Here is a 17,099-nt window from a genome sequence, read left to right as displayed (position 1 = left end):
AATAAGAATATAATTTCACATTGGCTCTTACTGAAGAAATCAAACACGGTGATTTATTATTCAGATGGGCACAAAGGATTTCTGAAATGCAAAAGGAAGGGCTATAAAAGCACAAATCATCAGTAATGACGACAAGCTAAACTGCCTTTCAAATATGAACAAAATGCAGCCATTTAGGGTATCATACATCACGGTCTCCCAGACCCTCATTTATTTCCTAGCCGTACAGACTGCATGATAATTTAAGCAGTGCAGAAGTCTGCATCTGGTGAGAACATCTTTATTGCGAGGTGATTCAACAACTCGTATGCACCACACGAGACTGTGCCACGATCTCCGTCCTTACAAGCCAACCAACCCAAAACCCACCACCACGAGTATTTCCAATCATCAGGTCGGTTCCCTTCCCAAAAACACCTGTACAGTCCTCAACTAGAAAGGGTGAAAATATGAAAAGAAGCCTCCCACCCCAGTTAGCTTCCCCTTCAGACGAAGATGGAGGACCTAACATCTCCAGCAATTTGGCCTCCTAACGAGACCGCGTTCAACCAGAACTTGAAATCAAGAGTTTTGGCTGCTAGGATTTGTTGTTGCATTTTTCTCCCAATGATGCGTAGAAAGGGAAATTAAGAGGCCCAAACCCTGCTCGTACTCATACTGCTGAAGTACAGAAATAATCATCACAGCTAATGATGTTACTCAGCATTTCCCTTCTTCGAGCAGAGCACCCATAAGCGGCAGTTCCCTTAATCAGCTGCTTCATATTTTAGCTGCACACGGGTATTAGGGGTGCTATACACGTAATCTTAGATCCACTTCATCTTCAAAACGTTCCTCTAAGTTCACAGATGTGCAATTACTCGTCAGTTTTTGCCCTGCATGCCTCCGAGGCCTTCCTCCTCCGTCAGACAGCCAAGCGGGCCGCGTCCTCCCCCAAAGCCGGGAGCGCCTCTGAGGGCGATGGCAGGAGGACCTGCTTGAAATTCAAGCCGAGTTTGCATTCACCTCAGCTGGAGGAGAGCAGCATACTTAACGCTCCTCCATTTTTCTTCCCCTGGCAGGTTGGAGTAAATAAATAAATAAGAAATCCCAAAAGGAAGGTTGACACGGCTATCACACACGGGCATGGAAGGAGCAGGCCCGTTCATGTGAACAAAAGACTCAGCAATAGGAAAGTAATGGCCTTCAGCAAGGGTGGGATGATAGTGCTGGTCCCAGGTGAATATGGACTGAAAAGGCACACCATTTTGCATGCCTCACTGTCTCGGATCAAGTAAATCTCACTCTCTTTTCAGCTAAAAGGGAGGCAGTGAGGTCCCGCAATAAATTAGACCAGTGCTAGCTGATTATGTATTCCCCATGACCGAGCTCCTGTATTTACTGTTAGCACTGAAATTAGCTGCCTCTAAGAAAGTCACTTAACCTACAACAAGTGGTAGGCATAAATTATTCAGGTTTAAACAAAGAAACAAACAAATGACAACAAAACCCACACCTCCCAGCGGCAGCCATCCCACAGGAAGGACAGATAAATCCTCTGGGCCGCTTGAGGCATCACAGCCTCACGGGGACAGAAGCTGAGCAGCACCTTTTGTCACAGGACATGACACCAAATGCCAGTTGTCCCATGTGGAAGAAGAGGTCTGGGAGGACAATGTGGCAGAAGGAAGCCCTGGAGGACGGGTTTCTGCTGTGATGGTGCCAGGCCGTGCAGTGCCCCGACCCCATACCCCTAACTCCTCCAGGGCCGGCATCGCTGCCCTCCCCTCATTCACTCGTGCACTTGGCCCCGCATTTTCTTTGACTTTTCCCCTTTCGATACAACCTGGGCCTGGGTTCCAGTGCACAACACACATTTTAAGCCAGGCTAAGTGTAAATACCAGCCTGCACGCTGATTTGGAAAACGGCTTTGGTGTGGGTTATCTTCCTGTCCGTGCTGGCGTCAGCTGGCACACCTGGCAGAGAAGCAGAGCTCTGGCTGCCACTTGCTTTTCCCTGAGCTGGATGGGAGCGCCTTTCCTCAAGGACTGACAAGAACTTCGCAGACTCTTCCAGAAATCGACATTTCAGCGCTGCACTGCAGGACCTGCACGTTCTGGCGGAGCGTAATCATAGCGAACACCTGCTCAGAGCACACGCGGCTCTCCCAGGCAAGGGACGCTCGCTGCGAGCAGCCTCACGCTCCCCAGGAGCCAAAACCCTCGCAGCTGTACCGAGCACAGGAAACATATGTCCCAAACACTGACAGCCAATAGGGCCCGTGCTGAAATCCCCACGCAAGCACCGCACCAGAATTGCAGTCCTGAGAACCAGCCCTGAGAGCCACCCCCTCCTGCCTGCCAAACACCAGGAAAAAGGCGATATGGCAAGATAGGGCAGCCCGTTAGAACAAAATGGATTTGTACTTTAGAAATAATAATAAATTGTCTTTTTTTTTTTTTTTCTCTTTGCATCTTACCAGGTTGAGGTCAGAGCTTTCTCTCCCTGTTCCAGCATAATTTTGACCTGCAGCAGTTGCACTCGGCATCTTTTAAAGGCTGAAAAACTGGCAAAGGGGATGATGAAGCATCTCCATTTCCCCCGTGTATTTACTTCTCTGCACTCTTACAGTGATGTGAAGCACGATCATCAGGAATCCTGTCATTTCTCACAAACCATGAGTAACTGAACCCTGTGTACAAGCTACAAGTACTTTATACCAACAGTGCTTACACACATGCAGGACAAGCAGGAATCTGAAGGGCAACGGGAAAGACCTTTCTAATTCTCATAACATCTACGGAAAGCGCTGTAGAGTTGCCTAGCCTTATAAATGGGGCATATGCATAATGCTGTGCAAGAATAATCAGCCCTGGGACAGGGGCCTCTAAATATGATGATGGAGAAAAGACTAACTGGAGCAGCAGCTCTTTTAACTGCTGCTTTTGTCGGAGGGCTTTTCCTTGCAAGTCGCTGAGGTTATGCAGCGGGAGTGATTCCTTCCAGCAGCCGCGGTCTGCACGTCGCATGACGCAGCTGGCATGGTTCACGTGCTCAGCTCGTGAAAAAGTGACTGCGTCTACTACAGGTGATCTATGTCTCCTGTCAAATTAGCACACCTAGCTAAAAGGTGATCAGCGCACCATTTCATTTTACCCCTGCTTATATACTGGCTGTATAAATAAACAAGTTTATTTCAGTATAAAAAAAAACAACACAGAGGTCCTGGGGTACAGCAAATCAGGGCTGCTGAACCGGAAAACAAAAAAAAATAAAATAAAATGCACAGTGTTTGTTGTTCTTTCAAGCAAATTGATATGTAAGTTCTTCCCACCTATTTCTTTGGGAAAACGTCTCCTCTGAGATACCCAGAGAGATCCCAAACTGCCACCTTAGCCGTGCCATCAGCTTGTGCCCTCGTGGCACAGCTCCTGGGGCAAGCAGCAGGCGATGCAGACGGCATGCCCTTGGTCCTGGTGAGCCTGCACAGATGAAGGATGGAGGGCGGCGGGCCAGGGGAGCACCTGGACAGGTAGCAGGCAAGCAGAGCAACTTAGCTGCCCTCTGCTGACGGCCTGCTTTGTGAAACATTCCTCAGATCCAGTCCTGCACGGCTGAACTGCGGCTTAACCGTCAGGGATGCCTGTGAATATCTCCGTGCTCCCACACTGATGATGCTTTCTTTACATGTCGAACGGGTCCGGGAGGATTTCTTCACCCAGCGCCGGGCTCTACCAGCAGAGAGCCCTGGGTAAAGACAGCAAAGCTGGCACAAATCAGGCAGCAGCAGCAGCAGCAGCGTGTATTCAGTGGCGCAACGATCTGCGTGGTTTGCTCCAGCTATTTCACCCCAGAAAGCTGCCCAGGAGCGGAGGCAGTGCTGCTGCTGCACCGTGCCGGGGCTGGCGATGCACTGACCCTCTGGGCGCCCAGCTCGGGCGTCTCGCCTTGTGGTGACACGGCCGAGGCTTGGTGCACCCTCAGCGGGTGGCCGTGGGGTGTTTTTTATGGCAGGGCCCGTCCAGCTCGTCCCGCTCTGTGCAGTCCCTAGCGCAGGACGCGTGGCCCTCAGCATCGCCGGTGGGTGGCTGGTGGCGAGCGGGCTGAGGAACTTTCAGGAGGCGGTTAAAAAAAATAATAAATAAATAATAATTCTAATGATAAAAAAACGCTTCTTGAGCAGCACTCGGGCTGGAAGCCTCCCCCGCCCCCCCACTACATCCCCTCCCCTCATAGCCCGGCTCGGGGCCGCCCCCGGCCCGGCCCCCGGCTCCTCCCCGCGCAGCGCGGGTCCCGCTCAACAAGTTCCCGGCGGCGGGCAGGCGGCCCTCGGCCCCCCCTTTTCTCCCCCCTCCATCCTCCCCGAGCCTCCCTCTCCCCGAAACGGGCTCCTCAGCCCATGAGGGCGCCGGGGGAAGGCGAGGCGGCGGCGGCTGCCTGCAGCCAGCGCTCCCCAGGCCGCCGCTGAGGGGCCGGCTCCGAGCCGGGGGCCGCCGCCGCCGCCGCCGCTCCCCTCAGCGCCCGGAGAGCGATGCAGCGCCCAGGGAGCGCCCAGCACCGCACGCCCTGGTGAGGACGCTCAAGGTAAGGGATGATGAGGTTGAGGATGATGATGGTGATGATGGTGATGATGATGGGGAAGGGAAGGGGCAGCCCGGTTGGGCCCCGCTGAGGGCAGAGCCCCCCCCTCGAGCCCCAGGGGCTGAGCGCCCCCCTTGACCTTGTGGCGCTGCACCGGGGGGGGACGGCAGCTCCTGGGGGTGGCCGAGGGGCAAGTTTGATAAAAGCTGTCCTCAGCCAGCTCTTGTATCGCCAGGGAAGCGATATTGGGCGGTGAGGTGCTCGAACCAAGGGTAACAGGTCGGGGCTGAGGGAAACGGGGGGTTTGTCCCCTCAGTGTGGGTGCTGCTCGTGTTGGCAGCGCTGCCACCAAGGTGGAAAGCCAGGCGCCGGGTGAGAAACTGCGAGCCCCAAATCAGGTGGCGGGCGAGCATCCTAAACCCCGTGCTGAACGCCAAGGGATCGGCAGGAGAAATGTCGAGCGCGGAGGACGAGGAGCTTGGCGGTGCCGTACTTGTGGGGCGAAGCCTGGCGGGGCTCCAGCAGCGTGCCCCAGCCTTCCCTCCAGCAGCACCCCTCGCCAAGTGCCAAAAAAAAAACCACCACGCTCTCAAGTTCAAAGCCGGCTTTTTTCCAGCGTTAGAAACGCAGCCGAGCAGCTCGGATGGAAAGGTCTGGGTGCTCGGATAGCCCTGGTTCGGCACCCAGGGGCTGATTCTGCCCGGCCGTGGCACGGAGTCCTTGGCTGCGAGGGAGAGCGATGCTGCACCATGCCGAGCCCAATATCTGTACCAAGCAGTTACGAAATAAAATCGCTGCCCGGAGTTGGAGTTGCTGTTGCATTTAAAGCATATTGTCTTCCCCGAATGAGCTCATTGCTGAAGGCTGACACTAAAGCACTAAAGCAGCTTTTTTTTTTTTTTTTTAGCTTTTTTTTTTTTTTTTTTTTTGGTGAGGACGTCACGATGCCCTTGGTGAAAAATGTGTTCTTTCGGGCTGCGTAATTATTAATCCTGCGTATTTTTAACGAGACGCTCGAAAGATGTGTAATCTGGAGAGAAATCAGTGCGTTTCCCCCAGATTGATGTGCACACACACACAGGCACACCAAACAAAAAGCCAGCTGGGCAGCAGCAGCACCAAGTATTGGCGACTTATCGGGAGGGACAGCACTTAACATTCACGGCACCCTTCCCGCTAATTAAGCTCACGAACAAGTAGCTCATAAGATCACTGCTGCGTTTTTTTTCCCCGGTTAACTATTTCACCGACAGCAGTGTTTTGGTACAGTAGATGCACAGCAGCCTCCGTAATGAATCCGGAGTGAAAGGAGCAGCCAAGTTCCCTGCAGATTAAGACATAGGGAGGGAAACGGAGCTGCTGAGAAGCCCGGGAGCCTGCACGAGTGCCGAATCACAGCGAGGCGTCCTCCTGACGTGCACTACCGGGGAGCGAACGCTGTTGGTCACCACAAGCCAGCGGTGCCTTCCTGGGGAACCCAGGCTGCTCACGCCGTTCGGAGGACACGCCGCCAACTCTAACGCTGCGTTTCTCCTGTTCTGGAGGCATTGAAAGCGACCTTATAACAGTGCCGTGCAACACCGCTTCTGCCTGCGGCTGGTGGGGGAGCGAGAGGCAGCGAAAGCTCCCGGCTTGCCAAAAAGCTGTGCTGCAACGCAGCCGGTGGTACCTCAGGGCGAGCGGAGGCAGCCTGGGCAGGGACAACTTGGGAGGTGCAGTCCCAAAATCCACGCGTACCTGGGGGAACTGCAGTGAGCCTAGGATATCAGAGAGCGGAGCCGCATACCAAGCTCGCTTAAATTAGCGATTAAAGCGGGATTATTTTGTGCCTTATGACAGGCACTATTTAAAGAACTGCTGAAAATCTGTGCGAGATATTAAAAAGCATGTAAGCAACAAATCTGGATCTGTTTCGGAGCGCGGCACTGCCTTCTATTTTGTTTGCTCAGTTTTCAAATCCAATAGGCTGTAGGGAAAGGAGACTGCAAACATATTTGAAGTATAAAAAACCTCAGTGTGGTGAATTTGGGGGGGTATTTGCTATGTAGCCATTTGAAAAGTGCTGTTTGCTTTTATTCTGCACAGAATCATGCTGTCTAACCTATGAACGTGCACAGGTGCCACTCATTAGGTACCAAGTTTCAGATTATTCTGGACTGCACAGAAGATGATCAGAGCATTCTCTGATTTTAGTGGCACATCACTTTGAAGTCAATTTACTACAGTGCTACGACATTCAGGCAGGAGACAGCTCTCTGCTGATCCCTTCTTACTTCCAGAGCAGTTCAGCCTGTCTGCACGTTCGTACAGCATCGAGGTGATCCGTGCCTTGAAAGTCACCTGCTGAAAAGTCACCAGGTATATGTACGGGCACGAGTCTCACAGGCAACGATAGCAGGTTGTAAGAATAATAACTCAGTGACCCAACAGCTGCTTTTTATGTCCTCCTCTTTGCTTATTTTTCCCCCCTTTAGTGGCAGGAAGGCAGCAGGCCTGACTTTACTGCAGCGGTAGTTGTCACAGCCAAAGCCAAGCTGTAAGTACAGAGGCGTACGGAGGAGTCAGAGCCATTTTCCCAGTCTGAGTGAAACAGGTGGGCTTCAAAGCCCTGGCTCTGAAGAGCTCTCGGTCCTACAGCACCTGGATGCAGACGTGAACCTCTTAACCCAGCTCTGCAGGAGGAGATTTCTGTCCTCACAGGGGGTGCAGAAGTTCCTCCACATCCACACACTTCGCTGATCGTTTGGCCTCAAACTCAGTCCATACCGAAACAGCGAGTGAAACATCTCACAAATGCAAAGGCAAATGTTAACACAAAACATTTGATGTTGCAGCTACTGGAGAAGTTCATCTGTAACCAGTAATAGGGTTGTGCACACGTGGTCAGGTATGTTAGAAATTCAGCTGTAGTGGGGCCAGGTTGTAGGGGGATTTCTGCTAGACTCTGTTAGAGTCTAGAGTGGATTTCTGTTAGACTTTGGTGTTAATTCTCAGTGCAATCAGGCAGCAATACACAAAAAGAAGCATTTCAACAGAGGGCTAAAGGAGTTGTGAATAAAGCGCTTACTGACGCTAGCTTTTCCTGCAGAAACGCCCCCAGTTTGCTTTCGGAAGTTCTCTAACACCAGTTTCATAGAACAGGTTAAAAAAATGCGCTCAGACAGGGGACCCAAGAACATGTAAGCACGTGGCTTTTGCACAGAATTTACCAACCCTGCAGAAAGAAAACCTGCAGTGCCTGGCACACGCTCACTTCTCACAATAAGTGAACACTGGAAGTCCTGCGTGAAGTTTTTTTCCTGTAGGTGCTGTCTGCCTCAGCTGCACGGTCCCTTTCTGGCAGCAGTCCTGTGCACCGAAGCGTGCCTTCCTCCCTTCCTGATTTCCACCTGGCCATCCTGCTCCTCCAGATGCAAAGCTGAAGTTTTCCACTCATCTCCAGAGAGGCCATTAATTTTTTTATTATCATTACTTTTTTTTTTTTTAAAGCCCTTTTCCTCTACGTGTATTTGCTTCCATTTTACCTGGTACAGCGATTCCTTCTATTTTTGTCCAGAAAGAATACTGGCAAAACCCCAACCTCATGCCACCCATGGGGAAGAGAAGCAAGGGGGGGTTCATGTTTTTTTTTGCCTGTGTGTGTGCACTACAGCATGCCTGTGCAGGATGCCCACGTAGTTACAAAATTAAACTATTTTAAAAGCAAAAGCAAAGGAGGATGAGCCTGTATGGTCTGGAGCTAGGAAGTGTTAACAGCTAAGAAAGAAGGATTTACTTGGTTTGTGCTTGCTTTTTTTTTAAAAAAAAAAAAAAAAAATCGTTCCCTGCTTGTTTTACAGCTGCCCTTCCTCACCTCTTCATTTTTTTAACCTCCAGGAAAAACGCAGACACCTAGTCAGTGATTCAGTCATACAAGAGACAGTCCTCTGAAACAAGCCATGGCAGTAAAACCCGTGTTGTACTCCCCAAAACATCCAGCACAGTTTCCAATAGAAACTGTCACCGTGTATTTAGTTCTGCCCTGAGTTCTGAGACCCAGGCAGGTGAAACACAGCCCCCTTCACAGCAGCAGGACTCAGAAGTCGTGTTGGAGTGCAGTGAGGCACACGACGCAGACGTGAGAGCCCACCACTGTGACCACAGCGTGGGGGGAACAGACCCGACCCCTCCTCAGGTAGGGTGCTGGGGTGGTTTGGGGGTGCCTGAGCACGGCGAGAGCACGGAGCTGCTCTGTGCTGCCCACAAAATTCACAGCAGCCAACGCTCACGCCAGAGCTGCAGTGCTGCTGCCTGCGAACGAGTCAGGGAGATCAAAGCTGCTGCAAGTTACAGAGCCCAAGGAAGCCCCAGGCACGCGAACCGAGGCACCAGTGACTTTTTAAAAATGAGGAAAGAGGCTGTGTAATGCCTGACAGAGAAGTGCTGAAGCAGGGGTGCAGTTTCAGGACTGCGTGGTGAAGTTAGCACCGTGGAAAGTGGTTTGGGTCTCGTTGGCTGCTTCTGCTCTCCTTGGGAAAAGGAGGAAGAAGAGAATTTAGTCAAATCAACAGCATTTGGACACTCATATAGGCGTAAGAACCAGCATTTACAGCAAACCCAATCTCTCCTTCATATCATTAGTAATTGGGTGTTCATGCCCATTTCGTTGTTACATTCATTATTCCCTCCTGCAAACGCAATCAGAAATGGAGGAGGAGATAGCTGCAAGTGCAGACATTTACAGTGGGGATTGCTTTAATACATTTTTGTGTATCAAGGCCATCAGCAAATAAAACGCTGCACTATCTCTGAGGAGCTGACAAAGGGACAGACAAAACATCCCAGTGCTGAAGAGAGGAATTCAGCGAGAAATGCCGCCCGAACTGCCTGCTGACACCGATAACACTGATCCCTTCTACGGGCTGGGCCTCACTGCCTCCATTCAAGATGAATCTGTGTATTTTAGGTAGCCCTCGCTGAGCAGGCTGGTGAGAAAAATGTGTTATATCTTGCATTCGCACTTTGTGCGAGTCTAAAAACACACAAAGCCACAATAAAAATGATGCAAATTATCTGACTGGTAGGCAATTCTGGTGCCTAGAGCGTTATTCAGGCAATTCCGATTAATAATAGGGGACTTCTCAGCCACAGTCCTACAGTTTCAGATGAGCACAGTACATTAACTCAGACTGACAAAAGGGCCATATAAATATCCCCGAGAAGATCTCTACTGATTGTTGTGATGTGCTTCCTGATCGTCCGTGCCACAAATAACCCACCGACAACACCAAGCGTTTGTGGAGATCTTCCTCCACGTCGCCTCCCAGGTTCACAAAGCCCAGCAGCAGTTCAGTTTCCATCTCTGTACCACCCGTGCGTGCTCTCATCGCTCTCCCCTTTGTTCTCCACGCAGTTCTTCCTGTACTGAACCAAAAACGTTTCCCCTGGTGACCTGGAACAAGCACGTTCACCTGGGTGCTCAGCAGCTCCAAGCCTCCTCCCACATTGCTCACATGTGAGGAGAAGTTGAGACCTTGGGATTTGAGGTTTGGCACTTTTGCACAGATGTCTGAATTAAAGACAACTTCACCCCACACTGGAATTCGGCTCTTCCTTCACGTTATTTCAACAGCATTGGAGAACCAGCTCTTAAGAAGGAATTTCTGCAGCATTTGGGAATATTTCTCACTCGCAGTAGAGCAATTAAATGTCACCCTGCAGGTAACCAACGTCCAGTTTTGTCCCAGCCTTTCCTGTTGCAAAGGTCAGGCTGATGTGTGCACCACTCTGCCTCCCCCACCACCAGCAGGCTCAGGTCTCAACAGAGCCAGAACCTGCTGGAGACTAAAGCTGTTCACAGATGCCCTCCTCAAGAGGGTGAAAATCACCCAGCGTTTATTTCCCAGTGGCAGCACTGGAGTTCAAAACTCCAGTCTCCTAGAATGATGTTATTCGTCAATTAATAACAATTAATAACCTGTTAAAATGCCCGGTTTGGGCCCGAGCCCAGCGCCGCGGTGCCTTCCAGCGCCTCCACAGCAAAAGTAAAGCTGTAAGGCTCAAGCAAGGGGCTGGAACCTGCTTCTCTGACTTTTCCTGTCTGTATCCTCCCCATCACTTGGAAAGCCAGGATGCAAAAAGACAAGCTGAGCAGAACTGCTTTCCTTGTCATCATTTGGTACTTTTTTTTTCCCCCTCCAAACACTCACAAAAACTACTGTTGTTTATGGAGAACAATTAGAGGTCGGTATTAAAAATAACGCAGATTAAGAACTGTCCTTAAGTTCTCGTTTTTACGCTTGCTACTTTAATTATTTAAGAGAAAGTGCCATAAAAATGACAAAAGGCTTCCAGTGAAAGTAGGCTGGCTTTGGGCTCCTGGAAGACAGCGGAGTAGAAGCAGAGCTATTTGCGATTCTCCTAGCAACACATCCTCAGCAACATCCTTCCACTACAAGTATCAGCTGTAACACTGAAAGAGTTGCCATGTAAATCTGGGCAAAATAATGCTAATAAACCTTTACTCAGATTTTTATAGCAGCAATAGCTGCATAATACATTAAAAGCGAGCATAATTCTTGTAATAGCGCCGTGCCATCGTACATTCTAGCAAACGTTTCATATTGTCAGCCCTCTGAATGCTGTGAATTGGCAGGGAGTATTTCTGACACTGTGTTTGTTCCAACATGAAGGAAATGGTTATTAACTCAGGCCACAAGGGTCTGCATTATGTAAGTGCAGATCTCTTACTAGTGTGAGTTGTACAAACATTTAGGGGAAAGTAACCCTTATTGTACCAGATTTTATCGCCACCTTTTGATCTTATCTTACTCACCGATATAGGAAGCACCAAAACCTGAGTGCTATTACAAATTTGGGTTCAGAACACATAGCAGACATCAAAGATGTAGAAGATAACACGTAGCATTTGTGTACTCAGGGAAACTGCATTGTAAGGAAGTTTTAAATAGTTTATCCTGCAATATGTAGCTTCTCTATCTAAAATTCCACAGGCTTATTAAATCACATATTTTATTTCCAGCCACTTAGCTGTAAAGCTAAAGCTCACAAAAGCATTTAAAGGCATTTATTGACCACCTGAGCCATTAGCTGGGATGTGACTTTTATATATCATTCGTACAGAGCCTACCAATGGGGGGAGGAAAAAGAAAAAGAACCAAACGCCACGGGATTGTGCTCATTCCAAAGGAAGACTTCAGAGCAATTAAGAATCCCTCCTGGGTCACACTGCAACTGGCTGATCCATAGACAGGACAGTTCTGTTGGAGCAGACTTTCCAGGACCATCCTGTCCAACTGCTCGACCATTTCGTCCTGCTGAGCATCACAACTCCACCAAACATTTGTGGTTTACAGCACAGTGCGTTATTTCCAAGTAATGCATCCCAAAGCTGTTTTTGCAGGAGAAAGTTCCTGAAAAGTGAAACATCAGCTTCAAGTCAGCAGGGTTTCAGCTTTGTTTTTGTCTGTGGAAGCTGTAAATTCTTCTCAGGAAGACAGAACAAAGGTGAAACAAAAGCAAAGCGTCTCCAGACCACAGGCTGCAAAGCACTGAGTTGGGCAAAAGGTAGCAGCACTCTGTGTAGTTCATGGAAGTGGTGCAAACTTCCCAAAGCAGGGAGATTGTAAGGCTATGGCAGTTCGCCCTCTGCTTGATAAAATACAGAATCCATAAACGCAGCAACGAGAATGAATTCGCTATTGAGCAATAAATAGGGAAGTTCAAGAGAGAAAATTCAAGTTCAATGCCTAAGGGTTTCAGAACAGATTTAAAAAGAAAAAAATAGTTTGACATTTACCAGCACTGCTAACTTTATTATTCTACATGAACAATTCTGATAAAAGGAAGACGGAGTGGTCTCCACGTCAGTTCGGTGTGTCACTACACGCAGTATTTTTTCCCCTAACAACCATCTGGACTTCGTAACCCACAAAAATGGGGCATACCTTATGGGTAGCTAGAGGCCAGATCTCACCCTCAGAGCTGAGTATTAAAAGTCTATACACACTTGTAACATCGGGCAAGTGTCTGCAACAACTCATAACTGGCTAAGATCATTATTAACTTCCAATTAATTTCTTCTTTATCGGTCCAGCTTGTTTATTGGACTTTACTGATTAATTATCTACATGATTTTGAGGTTTGTATGATAGAACGGCCAGTTAACCTAACGATCGGATTCCTTCTAAAAGACTGACAACGCTCCTCGGAAAGCTGAAAAAATGTCTGAAAGTTGGGGAAAAGAATCTACTTAATTCAAAATTAAGAAAAATTTTTAGATTACATGTAGAATATCCTCGGCTTGCTGTCTCTGGGCTACACGATAGTATATTGTGAATCTACCTAGAACAGGATTCCATCTCCTATTCCTTCATAGGAAGTGAATCCCAGTTTCTTTCAAATGTCTATTTTTAAAGACAGAAATGGACTATAGGCTATGCATGCATTTAAAAGACAACCTGTGGACATAAAATACTTTTTGTAAAACAAATACACGTTACTAAACTTTATGATAATATTTAGATGCATAAGAACAGAGCTGGATTTCTTATAAGGAACTATAGCCTTGAGAAGCCTGAAGGTACGTATCCCCAGTGGGCTCCCCGTTACACAGTGAACTCCAATACTTTGCAATCCCTTGTCTTATTTTTCCTTTGTGCTCTTAGCACGTGCACAGAAGTTTACAGCCAAATCCCCAACGTCTTTCCAAGCTGGGATCTGGGCCTTTTGTCTGCATGCAGAACTTGGGAAGTTGCACGTGGCCCGTGCTGTTTGCTAGCGCGTTTACGCTCTGAATACATTTCTGTGTCAAACTGACAGGAATCAAATTGAAATTACGAGGTAGGTTACAAGGCTCCTTTTCCATCATTAAAAAAAATCAATAGAGAAATCCGGCAGCTTAATTCCCTGGGTAGTGCAGTGACTTTGAGCAGTTTGGGCAAGGGGACAGTGAAGTCCTGTGCAGATGTGCTTGTGGTTTGCCTACCGACACAGACTTAATCTCGTAAGTGAGGCACGAGCCGGGTAAGGCTGGTCTCCTTCCTGGCCATGCCCAGCACCACTTCTGAACCGAGAGAAGGAATCCGGGCAGTGTCAATGAAAATGAAGAACTGAACGGGAGACATTTATTAAGTTGAATAAAACATGCTCCTGAGAGCCTGAAATAATAAAGCAGGTGCTTTCCATGGCTTAACTAGGAGATTCTGTACCAACTTCAGGCTTCTCTGTGCATCGCTTTATTATTATTGAACAGTTTATTTCCATACTCAAACATTAGGGAACACTGCTTAAGTTTAATCAGCCAGGAGTTTATAAACAAATCAAGGCTAAAAACTGAAAAATAAGCTCTGTGATCATTACATATTCTGCTTAGCAAATCACGTCACACAATCAGGGCTTGTTTAGAGGAGCCACAGACAGAAAGTTTCAGTGTGTGCTCTCTGTTGGCATCTGCAGCTGAAATTCAGATCCCAAGCCTTTACCAGCCCCGTGATGCGGGAAGCCATAAGGTTTGCAGTGCTCAAGCAAATTGAGGATCTCCATCATCAGGATTACAGATAGATAGTTTGGGAACTGGAAACAAGTGATAATGAGGTTTCCTTTTCCAGTTTACCCATTCAGGTGCAGGCTGTGCCCATGGCACGCTCCTGTTCCCCATGAAATCTGTACGAATTTTGGCACTGAGCTTAGTGGAAAGAGGGGAGAGCTCTAGCACCAGCTGAGCTCAAATACAGGTGAGATGGTTAAACAGCACTCCCAGAAGAGTACCTTGTAGTGTCAGTAAACCAAGCTTGGAGTCAAAACCTTGTCCAAAACATAATTGAAACAAAAAGTATTACGTATTTAACGCAGAAAAGTTTATATAACTTTAAATCAGCTCTTGGCTCAACCACTCTGCTTTCCAGCGTGCACATCCAGTTCTCCTTCAACATGCTGAGAACTGAGTAAATCTTCCAAAAAAATCAGCTCTCGTTCTTTTGGTGGTTGTCAGTCACAGCTGCTGATAAGATTGTTAGTCCGAGCGACCGGAGGGAACGGAAAACTCTAGATTAACTAAATCAATCAGGCCCGTGCAACTGGGAAAGGGAGACGAGCATTTTTGAAGAATCAATTTCTGGCTATTAGAGACACGCTTAAAATTAACTGCAACACCGAATAGAGTGCTGCATTTAGCTATTTCTACTCTGTAGAATATCACTGGGCTCCTGGTTTCATCTGGGTTAGCAGCTCCATTAATAACATTAATGGAAATAACGTAATTTTGCCAATTAAGTCATTCCAAACAGACCCAGTGATCCACGATTCCCAAGGATTGTGGGATAAAGCAGTAACCCAAATAATCTGAGATTGTTCCCATGTATTCTAATAAATTATCAAACCAACACTGTAGCATAAATTGTGTGCTGGTGGAGCCTACTGTCAAATAAAGTGCCAGAAAACTGACTCTGCCAGGAACATTGGCAACTCTCAGGTATCCTAAGAGATGTTTGCAGAGAGTGACTTCCAGATCTAACAACCAACTTTTGTGAGCCTCTTTTATGGGTAAAAATGCATCCTCTCTTCAGAAATAATTCCGGTATTTCAGGTGGATTTCACATCTTTCTAAAGCAATGTACCATATCTGGTAAAATTCCCTAATAGTGCAGGAACCCAGATGAGCAGATTTGAACATACAGGACACAATGGCTGTTGTATTACTGTATTCTTTTTTCTTTTTTGTTTTTGGCAAACTTTCTGACTTATCACATCTATGGAAGTTAAGATAGACTTGCTTCCAATAGCTCTATATTTATGAAAGTGCTTTTTTTTTTTTTTTTTGACACTAGTTTTTACAGCATATTTTATCCATGTGCAGTATACATCTGTCAAACAGCAGGCTGACAGATGCAGAGGTTTGTATCCTACAAAGCGCTTCGTTATCCAAAGTGTTGTAAAATTCCACCTTTAGCTAGCTGGATGCAATTTCTACCAGCACTGCTTCTGGAAGCTGGGAACAAATGGGATTCTGTACACAGGATGTGTCTCACGGGCGTCACTTCACCCTGCAAGTGATATGATTAAAAGACAGCCCCAAACAGCCAGCATAGGATACTGGGGTTCTACACACAGCACAACTGGCCCCTTATTTAGGTTTTAAATTGGTAGAAAAACTTTGTACCATTCCTACGTAGTTCACTTTTCTGAAAAAAATATCTAAACATCATGGTTTACAGGCATACAGAGAGCTGAGCGTCCATACCCAAGCACAACATACAAGAGATCTCCGTGACATAACATTCAGCTTCACTTTTATCTTTAGGCTCCCTTTCAGCAGTTCCTTTTACCATCTTTTTCCCCATAACGAGAGGGACATGGTCATGCTGCTATCAGGCACTCTGTTTATACATACAGACTCGTATCTAGCACTCTGAGAAATCTAGCTGAAATAGAGAGTATAACATGATAAAAGTTTAAGGATTGACACATTTGCAAGAGATTTTTGAAAGCTGTTGGATAAAGCAGAGGCCCAGCCTTGCAGCGTACAGGTTGTCTGCCACACACTTTCATGTGTTCGTATTTCCTAGGGTTATAATTACTTTTTTGAACACTGTAAACATTCAGATTTCCACTGAATCTAACTTCTTATCTTGTATTAAATTAAAACTGAATACAGCCTAGTCATAGATATTCACTTGTACCGCTGAGCTGATGTTATAAAACATACCCAATTGTGGCACTTAAGTCTTCAAGAGTTTCAGATTTTTTATTAATGGGAGGATTTTTATCAAAAACGTATTCCAAATGCCACGCCTGGAAGTCCCTTTGCTCATCATACCTCGTACTCCCAGCCCCGCTGAAGGTACAGCCGTGTTTAAACAGGAGACACCCGCAGAACACCCGGATTAAGTGAGAATTGGGTAATTCAGTAAATCTCAGCATTAGGGAGGAATTTGCGCAATAGGAGACTAAAAATGACAACTTCAAATGAAGTGTAAAAATGAGGTCTTAGCCATCCAGTTACTCCAGATCCCACATGATCTGCACAGAGATAGAGCTGCTTTTTTTCCTTGCTCTGTGCTAAGCAGTTGGCATCTTTTCATCCTTGAGGAGGTGCTCGTATTTCAATAGCAGATTAAGTCATTGCTCTGACTCATCACAGTTTTCGTTGTGTTTTTTTTTTTTCTTATTTTTCAGTACTTTAGGATACTTTAGGACAAGAAGCTCTGTTATAAAGGTATATTGTGCTTCTAGTAAAGGATGGCTTGTTTTGCATTTGAAGCAAAACTAATTTCTGCACTGCTGCCTTCTTCCAGAAACTTTCAAAGACCATAAACTTTATGCACACAGCAGGACCAACGGGTTGCTAAAAATTCATCTGCATCCAGATTTTATGTTTAGCTGTGAGGTAGATTTCAAAAAAAATCCAGGTATTGACATCTAAAATGAGAAATTAGATAAATCTTGTGCCAGGACGCAGACTATAGTGCACAGGAGTCATGTTTTCTGAGCAAGCATGCTGTAAAAATAATGCCGGTTTGATATTTCTTGCCACCAACAT

At 47.1% G+C, this 17,099-nt stretch overlaps 1 protein-coding gene across 2 annotated transcripts in view; it reads right to left on the bottom strand.

Moving 5' to 3' along the window:
• Nucleotides 1-17,099, bottom strand: part of DOCK1 (dedicator of cytokinesis 1) — a 257,844-nt gene that overhangs the window by 139,916 nt on the left and 100,829 nt on the right. The window lies entirely within an intron of this gene.

The sequence above is a fragment of the Aythya fuligula genome, chromosome 7, assembly GCF_009819795.1.
Source record: "Aythya fuligula isolate bAytFul2 chromosome 7, bAytFul2.pri, whole genome shotgun sequence".
In the NCBI taxonomy this organism is placed as follows: Eukaryota; Metazoa; Chordata; class Aves; order Anseriformes; family Anatidae; genus Aythya; species Aythya fuligula.
This window is presented reverse-complemented; position numbering and strand designations above follow the sequence as displayed.